Source organism: Linepithema humile, chromosome 7 (assembly GCF_040581485.1).
Source record: "Linepithema humile isolate Giens D197 chromosome 7, Lhum_UNIL_v1.0, whole genome shotgun sequence".
NCBI lineage: Eukaryota > Metazoa > Arthropoda > Insecta > Hymenoptera > Formicidae > Linepithema > Linepithema humile.
Window position 1 is genome coordinate 17,018,487 of NC_090134.1, and position 13,100 is coordinate 17,031,586.

The 13,100-nt window shown below is 34.9% G+C and overlaps 1 protein-coding gene and 1 long non-coding RNA gene across 6 annotated transcripts in view; one reads left to right on the top strand and one right to left on the bottom strand.

Moving 5' to 3' along the window:
* The window catches only part of Synd (protein kinase C and casein kinase substrate in neurons protein Synd), a 49,434-nt gene that overhangs the window by 11,024 nt on the left and 25,310 nt on the right, over positions 1-13,100 (top strand). The gene's annotated exons all lie outside the window — the stretch shown is intronic.
* Positions 5,028-6,328, bottom strand: LOC137001123 (uncharacterized). The gene is made up of 2 exons (XR_010891254.1): positions 5,461-6,328; positions 5,028-5,289 (listed from the first exon to the last, which is right to left on the bottom strand). It is a non-coding gene; the product is annotated as an uncharacterized lncRNA (long non-coding RNA).

The window sequence follows — 13,100 nt, forward strand, 5'->3', positions numbered from 1 at the left end:
CGTCATTTTCTAAATCAATTTATTATTAATTTAATGGATCTTCAACCTTTATATTTTCGTATCACCGAACGATCAGACGTGAAAAGTTTATGCGACCGATAAAAAAATGAATCGACGTTCCTAATTTAGTACCTGAGCAAATTCAGCTGAAAATTTCATCACATTCGAGAACAATGCTCTGCGTGGCATGTAAACTTTTCTCCGGATAACTCGATGAGTAGCTTTAAAAACTCGGACACGACACGAAATGCGTTTCTTTTATCGAGAAGGGAACATTTCTTTCTCTAGGCGAGATATTTCAAGGGACAACCTTGGGAAAGAAATCGATATCAAGCGTCACATCTAGACTTTTGTGGGGCACAAGGTAGCAGGTGAATACGTAACAATCGGCCACCCTTATAAAGGCACAGCAGATTCTATTTAATTCCTCTTATTCTAGTTCTCGCTTGAGAACATGCTTCTTTCTACAGAGCTCCCACTAAGCTCAAGTTGGTGTATACGCGGTGTCTCAAACATTATGTACTTTTTGTCGACTATAAATTCCTTGCTCAATTTTTTTAACAAAAATATCAATTAACGAGTCTCAATTATGAGATATAAATATATATTTTTTTGTGAGTTAACTATGAAAGGCAGAAATATTGTTTTCAAAATCTATTTATTTATTTTAATTTTAAATAGAATGTGCTTTGACAGAAAGTTAGGAATTTATTACAATGATATTTAATGTTGAATATTGAAAACTATTTAAAAAGATATTTGTTCTATTAACATTTTTGCTATTTGGACTACAAGTTTATCAGAGATTTTTGACAGAAAATACGCGATTTTTTGTGCGCCTGATATAAAAACCTGGAAGTACACGTGTAGTATTCATATTTACGTACGCGAACGTGTAAAAAGAAACAGAGAGAAATCCAGTTTCATTCACATTATGTATGAATTTTTTACGATCAAGATTAGATAAGCGATGAATTGATATTTATAGCACATCATTGATGTTGTAACGAAGCACTTTATTATAGGTACTGTTATGAGAAGCGTATAATTAGCTAACGTTTTAAAGCGATTGTTTATATATGGTGTATCAACATTCGCCCGCTGTTCCTTTGCTTTGAACTTCTTAATGTATGTGTAGATACAGTTTTTCATTATCTTTATTACAGTCAAACAAATCATTAATTACATGATTTTATCGTCAAGCTAAAGTCACTTAATTTTCAATATCAAATTCCATAATTAAGTGGATCAATAAGTTTCAGCTGAGGGAATTATTAAAGGAATATTCGCGTGATTTCTGATGTATGATTTCATAAAAAGTAAAAGAATCGATTATATATATATATATATATATATATATATATATATATATATATATATATATATATATATATCACAATTTTATTCCTATTAACAATTTTAATATAAATCAATAAAAAGACAGTGATGTTTTTGAATGCTTCTACTGTTTCCGATAATACAGGAAGACTGCGATCAAGTGCTTCAGCAAGTAGAACGTGAAGTACGGAACTCGCTTCCTATAAATATCACGCGCGGGCAGGTCAATCGATTTTCTGATCACGTTTGTGACGTTCGAGTACACAATAAGACGATCTATTTCTGATATCTTATGCGCTTTTCTATCGGGCAATGTACCCATCGAGATATCTTTTTTTCTGATTCTTTCATAATCGAATCTTTGTTATAAAAAAATCTGAATGTTTCATGAATTTTTTACAAAAATTTCTGCAATTTTTTTAAAGATTTTTTAAGATGACAATAATTTATTTCAAAATCTACATTGGTCATTGATCATAGATGAAATATCTGGAATACATTTTTTAATTTATTTTATATTCTCACTAAATCTGGGATTTACAACATATATTTAAATAAAAACCTTTTATATTTATATTCACATTTTATAAGCGTGAAGAAAATATGTTGGACATAGGTGGAATTTTATTTATGCCACTTGTCAATAATTTATCTCGTATTGTTATCACATATAAAGCAACGATAAAAAGTTTGAAGACGTTTACCTTCAGATATAAATGTATTTTCAAGTATTTCTCTCGTATTTAACGCACTGTATTAAAGCACTATTGAACATTTCTATTCCCAACTACCGGAAAATGCAAATGATTCCTTGTCTCCGATAATCGATTGTTTCGCCATCGAAGTCAGCATGCGCGCCGCAGTACACGCGTTCATGAGTCATTGAATGACTGCTAACGCTGACAGAAGATATCGACGTACGTCGCGTGCATAATGACGAATGACCACGCGAAGTACTTATGCACGCATCATCATGCATATCTTCGCGCGATTTTTACCGCGAACTCTCTCGAAAGCGAACTCGTCGCGCGACCCGCTTTAAAATCACGGAACTTTCGTCCGCGAATGATTTCTCTGCGAGCGCGCAGAAAAAGTTTGCCGTCTCTCTCGCGCGTCTTGCTCTCACAATTGTCTCGTTGAATTAGTGCAAAGTCGTGTTTTTGAGATTGCGAACGTCCTTCCTGTACTTTCTGGCGTAGTTGAACTTTTCTTAATTTACACAAATGGGTCTGTGTTGGTGTTCAGATTTAAAAGTTCTTCTAAAATAAAGTAGTCAAACGAACGAATTGTGGATACGCGTATAAATATTTGTATAACGTGATGCATCAACCTCGAAATAATAAATAACCAAAAGAGCCATGCAAGAACTTATATAATCATGAATTTGAAAAATATTAAATATTTGATTCCATGTTTAAAGATTTTTTAAGATGACAATAATTTATTTCAAAATCTGCTTGGTCATTGATCATAGATGAAATATCTGGAATACATTTTTTAATTTATTTTATATTCTCACTAAATCTGGGATTTACAACATATATTTAAATAAAAGCCTTTTATATTTATATTCACATTTTATAAGTGTGAAGAAAATATGTTGGACATAGGTGGAATTTTATTTATGCCACTTGTCAATAATTTATCTCGTATTGTTATCACATATAAAGCAACGATAAAAAGTTCGAAGACGAAATTAAAAATTAAAAATTCCAATTATCTTTAATATTCTTCTTAATAATTTGTACATTTACATTGCGTGATTATCTCAAGCACAAATCGTGCAATTAGCGAGCCAAAATCGGTCTGCGTAATAATTAACGTGCAGCCGCGTTAGCTGCGAATGTATGTTAGGTCGCCGATTTGGGTTAAAGCGACTGGAAATTGGCAATTAAGTATACCACGGGCTTTCTCTAACGAGTCAATTTTTTATAAACACGCTTATCGAATAGAAATCGATTTTCAGCAGAACCACCTTCCGCAAGTTGGGTTTTTCGATACAAATATTGGAGAGCATAAAGACGGCTAAATAAGATCGGGAAATGAATTAGTGACATAACAAATTTTTGTACCAAAGCAAGTATAGCAATTGCGAGTGCTTTCTGGAAAGAAACTTAGTAAATTGAAAGTAAATAAGTTGAATGAATTGTTTATCTATAAAAGTACGATTTACTTTATTGATACTCGATATAAGAGACATATTTAATTTTTTTCCAAATACAAATTTGCCTTTTTTTAAGAAAATATATATTTTAATTCATCTATTTAATTTAATTTAATGTATAATAATTTAATATACAATACTAGAAAGAATTTTCAACTTTTGAAAGGCTCCTGAAAATTGTTTTATAGTGCAGAAATTTAAATTTTCTTGGGTGGTCTAAACTATCATTTCACCGAGCTTTCTCATATTCATAGCAAGCGCCAATCCGATCGATGATCGGCTCGATTACAGATTAAGTTTCCATCGACATCGCGCGTTACACTTTAGAGTGGGTGCACTCTCTTGCTTTCGTCGAGAAATCTGCACGTATCCACGGTAACGTCCCCGCGCCGGAGAAATGGCTCCTACACTTTCTTTTTCTGCCGGGTCACATCTATCTCTCTCTCTTCCTTACCGTTAATCTTGTCCATAACCCGACCGTATGCTGACAGGTTTTTAACGGCGAGCGTGTTATCCGATGTAAAAAACTAATTGCGAGAAGGGATTGGGATATTGCCCGCTTTTTAAAGAAACTGATCATGTAGAGGATTTATAAAGGGAAAAAATAAGTATAAAATAACTATAAAATTCATGTTTCATTATTACAACGCAAGATTAAAATTAGTTGAGCTTAATACAAAGTAAAATTGAATATTAAAGTTATGATGAGCACGTCAATTTTGAATAAATTGTTTGAGCACTATAAAATTAGATGTTGGATAAATTTTTTTTTTTTTTTTGGCAGAGCGTGATTGATTGATCTGTAATTTTCAAAGACGCACTATGCGAGCGTGGCATTAACGATTCCCGATAAGTTCTCTTGGCGGAAATTAAAACAGTGACATCGAAATTAAGGACAGAATACTTGAAACTTATACCAGGAAGTGACGACAGTTTCACGAAAAGACTTCGTCGGACTTCCGTCGTGCTTAAAAATAACCGCAAAGTTATTTGAAACAACACACAGTATTTTATTTTTTTTGCTTTAACAATGTAATCTCTGGCGCCAGACAGAAAGGACCACTCCGGTAAAATTTATTTGTTTGCTCGACACGCCCGCATCTAAAAATCTCCAGCTGCTTTCGCAATTTATCACGTGAAAATATAGAGCGCAGCTAGGAATATGGGAATTCGCTGTCTGATATAAAACCGAGTCCGTTCCTATCACGAGAACCGTAATGGACACTGATCTTTTTGTTTTATCTAAATTTTTTCCAGTTCTCCCAGAAGAGAAATTAATGGGTAATAGCTGACAACTTGATTCACATTCTGTTTTATCTTGGATTTAAAAACGAAATATATTTTATTGTAAAAAGGAATTTAGTTCTCAGTATTAATAACGCTGTAATTATAATAACAAGGACATCACGAAGATTTGGCTCTCGGAAATTTTAATATCTGAACAGTTTCCTCTAAAATGTTAAACATATTTCTGCATGTATAAAATTTATTATTACAAGTAATGCGATATATAGAATTAGAAATAATAATAACTAAACAATAATAATTGACTTGAGAAGAATTAAGGCGTATTCCTGCCGCGACGGAAGATCGAGAAGTTTGATCTGCATAGATTTAACGCGTCGCATAGATTCACCTCCGCATCGATCGGATGTAGATCAATCGCACTTGTTGTTGCAACAGCTGGTGCATTGACAATGCTCGGTGTGTGGCGTGTCCTCCTTACATTTCCATTATTCAAGTGCTTTCGTGCTCCGAATGCTCCGGGCCTTGGGAGTGAAACGGTGCTAAGAGAGAACAAATCGTGCGGATCATTAAAGTTAATGAGTTAATGCGAGGAATAACGCCTTACAGTCAAAATTGCACGCTATTACACCTCATGCCGCGACTAGTTCTACCTGTTTGCTATAGGCTGCTGTGCGCACACTTATTGTGCTTATCGAGATCATAATTCTAACCTGCCTCGCGCAAAATCCATCGTCGATTAGGTGTAGCGCTAAAATAGTGCAATCTGCTGTCTCATTGTCAGTGTAATACATGGCCGCTTTCTCCGTGCTCTCTAGAACCCAAACGATCCATAAAAGGATACATGTGTTATATGTGTGCTTATGTGCCGTATTATTCGCCTAATCAATTAATTAAGTCGCTACTAAAGAAATAACTGGATGTGCGATCTCGAAAGCTTTAGGTCTACTCGCGGGATTTTATTTTTTTTTTACGATCTCTTTCGTATTTCTTTGTTTTAATTGCGCGCTAATCAAGAACTGCGGATGCGTAAATTCGATCGGAATGAAGTTCGGTAATAATCTTTGGTCGGATAATATCGTCCGAATTGGCGATAGTGTCCCAATTCGAGATACCATTGCGGTGCATAAGGGATCAATGCATGCAGAGCATAACTATCAACTACTAGCAGAGATATCAGTCGAAGTCGACCCCGATTTTGGGATTCCAATTTCAGAACGAACGATCCACTTCTCTCTTCTCAACATGCTCGCAATGGGCTCGGAATACTTTGCAAACATTCTCGATTAAACGCCATCTCTTAATTGCACTTCGATTTTTTAGCCTTTGTAGAATGTATATAGATATTTTGTTATATCACTTTTTATTTTTGAAATTATCTTTATTGTTGTTGCAAATTTTATTAGACGTTTTAATTGGTCTATATCTGATTGAATTTATCAGGATTACAGTTAAAGTTACGCATTAATATAGAATGATAAATTGAGAAAGTTAAGAATTACTGTATTATCTCTTTTTTATGGCAAAAAGATAACGGATATTTGTATAAAAATAAAATGATATGAAGTTATTGCAGTAATAAATAAAAAAATTGTAGATTTATTGGAATTAGATAAATGCCGTTTTAAAGATAGTGAAGCATTTTGCTGTTATTTTTCGTATGCATTACATTTTGTCGCATCTATTTATGCATGTATTTGCTTTTGCATAAATAACAACCGATGCAAATTTTATGAAAATCGTTTGAAGTATTTTATTTCACTGAGATTATATGAGATACTCTCGAATTTATTATTTATGAAAACTGCTTTATACGCTTTACAAAACGAAATATTGTTATTTTGTTCTACTTAATGCAGATAATTTAGCAATTATCTGATTTCTTAATTAAAGTATATTTTTAATATTTATATTGAAGTGAATTTTTTATATATAGAAATTACTGCAAATCACCAAGACGTTTAATGTAAAAAATTGAGAAGTAATTAATGATTTCCTATTCAATTTTTTTACATTGTTTTTGGATTTATCAAGAGATTTGAGAATTATTTGCATTTTTTTCTACCTATCTAACGCCAACGCATATAATCATGCGAAAGTAAAAATAAGTCAGACCGTCTGCCGTAATAAATTTGTGAAGATACGTGCGATGAAGGACACGTAAAAACCCACACGGTGACATGATGCACATTGTGCGTATTTGCGTCATCAACCGAACGAAAAGAGCCGCCGTATCGTTGTGCGATGCTATTCTCGGCAGAATGTCGGTCGGAGAAAAAATCGTGGATGAAGCCGGACGAACTCACAATAGCTGCTCCTCCGAAGGGATCCCGCGCGAGACGTGATGAAGATAATGTTTGCCCGAGTTGACTGCGGCTCAAACGGTATCAACGACTTCGTCCGAATCGTTTATGAATGCAATTAAGACGCCAGACGACTCTTGCGTCACGCTCGTCGGCTTGACCCTTTTACTGACACAGTCGCACTTAACAGCTAATATTTTTTCTTAGGTTAAAGAGGATCAAGGTTTTTTTGCATTTTCACACACCCGCTTGTGAAAGAAAATCATTCAGCTCTTATAAGTTTATTAGTGTATTTTATAAAAACACTCTATTTATTTTTCATTAACTTTTGTGAAAGGTTTAATTATTATTCTTCATTTTTCTAGATTCCTCTATTTTAATAGAAGAATACTTTTCAAATTATTTTATTTATTGTCATTTATTTTCGGACAGGTGAATTTTTACATGTTTATATAACGCTTTTGTTTTAAATTGTGCTTTACGACTTTATCTAATATTCGTCATACAGTTTATCGCAAATCTCTCTCTCTTTATTCCGTAACATGAAAAATGATTGTATATCTTTTTATATATCAGTAAAAAAATTTCCTGCGATAAAACTTCAAAAATCTCGTCGCGATACACTTCCTACTGCTGAAAGATGTAGCCGCGATAAGCGTTTCAAAATACGCGTTCGGAATGAAAGAAGAATTTCTCATTTCGTATATCAGCATCGGTCGTCCTTACGATCTTTGAAGAATAGTGGGCAACAACCGGAACACACCATCCATTGATTACGTCGAGTACTATCTGTTGCGCGATCGAGCTTGGCAACCGTCAGGTTTAGATATCACTATCTACTGATTTAAGTCTCTGAACCCGTCTTACGCAAGCGAGTTCTCTAGCGACAACGAACGACCTAATCTTGGATGTCGTTTGCATGAATTTATATCGACTCTTTCTCTTGGATTTAGATTGCGCTATTTAAAAGTAATTTTGATAGTATATATTATTATTACATTAATTATCATTCTCTTACAACGAAATGATAAAACTTAATTTCTATAAAAAAAATCCGCACTCAAAGAGTTATACATATATGTATATAATTCTTGTACAATATGTATACAAATAGGTTTTAACTTTTGCAAATTGCACTTTCTTGTAACTTTTTTTCTTATCACTTCTGTTTAAGATTTTCGCGTGAAAAAGCTTTTTGAAAAAAATACCAGCAAGTAGAATTCTCTCTTTGCTTTATTTCTGTTCGTAAAAACTGGATCAATATTTGCATGCGAACGAAGAAGTAACACGATAATAATTTATCAGTTTGTCACTACCCAATTGTCGATATTCCTGCTCGATGTCGGACTTATCGTGAATGTATTATTATACGCGGATAACCAGCGAATGACACGACGTCTTTTGCATAATGTGGCAGATGACTCATAACTGCATTCCCTGCGTGTGTAAAGCTGTTTCACATTGAACTTTCTTTATCACCACACTATACAACAGGTTACGAAGCCAATCCTCCCTTTCCGTGAAGAATGCATCATAAATCGCTACTTTTCCTGATCATTTTTACAACCTTGACATTTTCGATACATAATGAGACAAGCATATAATACACGTTCTATCACATTATAAAATTCTTACATTATCTATTTATGAAATTATATTTTTTTCAAAGAGCTCTCACACAAAAATCTCAAACAGGAAGTGCCGGTAAGATATTTAAATATTCTGGCAGAAAGAATTAATTTTACGAAAGAAATTTAATCGGCAATAAGAGAAGGAAAAAGTAACTGTTTCCAGTTTGCTTGAACTGTTAATTTCAGCTTTGGCATGTATCAGAATATAATTGGCCGTTAGAACTTTCCTTTTCCATGCGTAGAAGATATTCCACACCTCAGAGATCTAAATTGTCTGGGTGCTCCAGTTTCGCAATCGAAAAATCTAATCTTACATAATTGCGCCGTACTTCTAGATTCTCAGATGCTATCCGGTACGCGAAACAAGTAACGATTCTCTTTCTTCGGTTCCCACGAAGTGAATTCGAGCGACTTCTTCACTTCCCGTTATAGCGCGAGAGAGACGCTTCTGCCCATCGTAAAGTCCTCCGTTGTATAGTTTGGCTGTCGTCGATCGAACAGCCTCACTGTCTCTACAATCTGACATCTTGCACGACGATAAATATTTTCAAGGCCGATCGCGTGATACGTCGTAAGGCGATAAACGATTCGCTTTATGAATCACGCAAAATCCGCTTGATGTTCGCAGCAACGTTAAAAACAATTGCTCTTCTGTGTCGTCGCAGTAGCAAATTTGCCTCTTAATATGCTTATAGATGCAAATGATATTTAAATTTTAGCAAGAAGCCCCCGTTAGCCGTTGTAATGATCGCTTGATTAACCGCGAACGCGTCGATGAATCAGATGCTTCAGAATTCTCATCCAGACTGCACGAAACTTCGCACATCACACCGCCGGCCGCTCGAATCATTTAACGCCCGCGTTATGCGATCTCTCATAAATTGCTTTCGTTGCGATACAAGTGAGTACGGCGGGCAAAACAGATTCGCGCACACGTAACTAAATGCAGCAATCGCAATTAAGTAACACGATGCGCAACGAAGTGAATTTGTGATTCGCGAAACTCGCGAAGCAAATTCATTCACGTAACATTCAAAAGTGAAATAAAGTGGTACGATAACATTTATTTTACATATCAAAATTTACATATTTCACGAAAATTAATTACGGATATGCTATTAATGCGTTGCATTTATTTCTTTGCATCTTTTACATTTATTCTGAGCAATTCAGCAGCTTTATTGAAAAATTCAAAGCTAGCTTTACACTTTGAAAAACCTTTGATACCATCTGCACCACGCGATAACATTGTCATATTTATTCAACTTTCTTGACAAATACGAAAAATATGTCGATTGTAATCTTTTATCTCAATCTTGTTTGCAATGGTTTCATGGCAATCCGCTTCGCGCAATCTTTCTACGCGACAGCATGTACTTTAAAACATTATGCATCGTATACTTTTTTACGTAATGCATACTGATCTTGATTATTTTAGAATGCGTATGCTAAAGAAACTTTTACATTAATAAACATAGCAAAGATTTCATATCATTTCGGAGTCTCCGAAGTTGTAAATGTCATTGACTGGAACGACGCGCTCTTGAAGTTCCACTTCACCGCGAGCAACGCTATTATACCCGGGGATTCCTCCCGACGAACAAGCGTCAGGAAAGTAACGAGAAACGCTACGCTGATTGCAATTAATTGTGCAATGCGCGTGCGGCGGCGCGGCCGCCGTATACGAGGAACGGAAAATGAGCGGGCAAGAGAGGAAAAATGCCGGAACGTCCGAGCGTCGTAATTCCTAAAGCGAAACACCATCGTGCATGGCTGCCAGGCAGGAGGACTGCACTCGTTGGCGGTGCATCTGCCTCTCGGCATCTCAGACAAGCAGCGAACGCCGTGTGCACATCCGATGACGCGTTAATTAGCATTAGCTCTGTCCACTGCAGGAAGGCGACAGCGTCGTAGAAAACGAATCGAGACGTTACATTATCTCTACCCATTTTTTAACGAGTTAAATTGTTACACAGTATAGCATTTTTTTTCGCCCAACATTTAAAAATAATGATATGAGAAATATAAATTGAAATAAATGTAAATTAAAAAGAAAGCTGCAAATTCTTGCATAATGAAAAATGTATTACAATCTTACAATTATGAATATAGAAACGAAAGGAAATGCTGCGAGCAATATTCAATTTGCATATTATAGAAACTACTGCGAAATGTCGCGAATCTGTTCTGCTAATTGAGATATTTACCGAATTATCGCCAAGTTCCTAGCGTGTACGATAGTTCCGTCTTACATGCAGGAAATACGGTAACTTCTATTGGCGAGGTAATATGAACGTTTGCTCCGAGACCATGCGTACGTATTTCGCACTCGCCATGCGGACCACTGGGGGTACATCCTCATTAAGTCAATCAGACTGAGTTTGCATGCATTATCTGTACGAGCGTTACGGGACATTCGAGTTAAGAGGAGGTGATGCGCGACGTTCGAGAGTTCCTGAATAGCCAATCAGGACGCTACGGCGTTTCCGCAAAATAATAAAGCCGCGAATGAATAATACATTGTCGTCAACGGATCACAGGCGGAGCGAGTAGTATTTTTCCCGCAGAACACCGCGCAAGTTAATGTTTCAAACTTTATACTTCGCTTTATACTTTTCTTTCATATTTATAAAATAAGAATGTGATATTGTTGCGTGAAGATATTGATTAAGTCATTCTGGAATTAATCCGCATCTTATTTAATAACTTAATTTGCATTCAAGGTTATCTGCCTGAACTTTGATATTCTAATGCTTTATGCATAAAATTCAAGAGACGGCAGGGTAGTATTCCGAGGTCTGCAAACGTCAGCGGTATTGATCGTGATACTTTGCGAAGTTTCGTCCGCACATTTTTACTGTTTTGCGGTACTAAAAGGCAACGCATAGCATAATCAGAGACCAATGGATTTGTAATAGGATTAGACACAAATACGGCCTCTCGCATTGTACTCGACTAGGAAGCTAATCCTCTTATGCTTTTCAATCGGTAGCTTAATCGATAGAGACAAGAAACATATATGGCGTCTCTTGATTGCTCTTTGTTCGCCATTTTTTGCCAATCCGTAGGCAATAAACAGTATTACAATATGACACAAGTATTCACAAGAGAATCTTTTTCGATAACTTATGAAATTTTGCAGTTAAATATTGGGAAAGCTATAAGTTCACAAAAATGTATAAAAAATATAATAATAGTATTAAAAGTATAATATTGACAAATTATTATAAGACAAGATTTATTATTATTTTACGATAATGATGTGAAAATTCCGTTATTTACAAAATTATAATTAATGGACTTTGAAAATAATCTCATTGGAAAATAATCTTATAGAGACTAAAGTACTTTTTTTAAAATACTTGAAAAATATTGAAGGAATAATCAAGATGACAGAGAGAAAAGATATTGATCGGAAAGTATAAGCCTTTAACTATTTAGAATAATGAAGGTACCTGGTTTCTCGGATAGGATAATCAGCATGTCCGGTATAGCAATATGCACGCATACATATATGTACATAGTTAAAGTATAATCATGCATAGTGCAGCCGAGTAAATTATTTGTAAAATAATAAAATAAGATGCAAAATTAATTTAACATGCAAAATTTAATTTAGAGAAAACATGTACAAGACGAAGCTGTCAGTTTCGAAATATTTATTAATGAGTAAAATATTTTGCCAATTAAATTTATGGAAATATTACCGTGAAAGTATTTCAGAAGGCAATCGAGAGACACGGTGTTATAATGCATACGAATAAAAATGTTCTGATAACATTTTTTTCTGAAACACTGAAACGCAATGCGGATGTCACTTAAGCAGTAAAAGTTTGATTCAAATATAAACAAGTGCAATCACAAGTGGAAAAGAAAGAAAGGAAAGTTGAAGTCAAAGATCGAGACAAACAAACTGCTGTAAATGTTCACTCTCACTTTCATTGCATTCTTAAACATGTCGCAGATTGAAGTCACCGTTAGATAATATACATGTAAGCACTGACCTTGGTTACAGTCTGATGAATACCAGCAGTTTTGCAGCGAGTAAGACAAGTCGCACAAAAACACTAATAAGAATGTACAATTAAGCAGTTTTACCGTGTCGTGCTTGTTACCTCCATTAATCAGCCAAGTTCATTATCCTCCGTTGTTCCTTTCGCTCTCTTTTTATGTATTATCTGGGAGTAATTTCGCCATATCTATGCTCCGGAAAGTGACGCTATAAAGAAATGTAAAAAAAGAGAGATATGCAAACTTCGGACGATTTAAGAGTACTCTAAGTATCATAGTCGCGTTCTAAACGTTCTAAACATTTGTGATAAAAAAAACTGAAACCAATTTTGATTGTTAAGCAATTAGATGTGACTTTGAATATTCTATACCTGCGATCTTTAAACGTGAGACATTCCGCGGTATGAT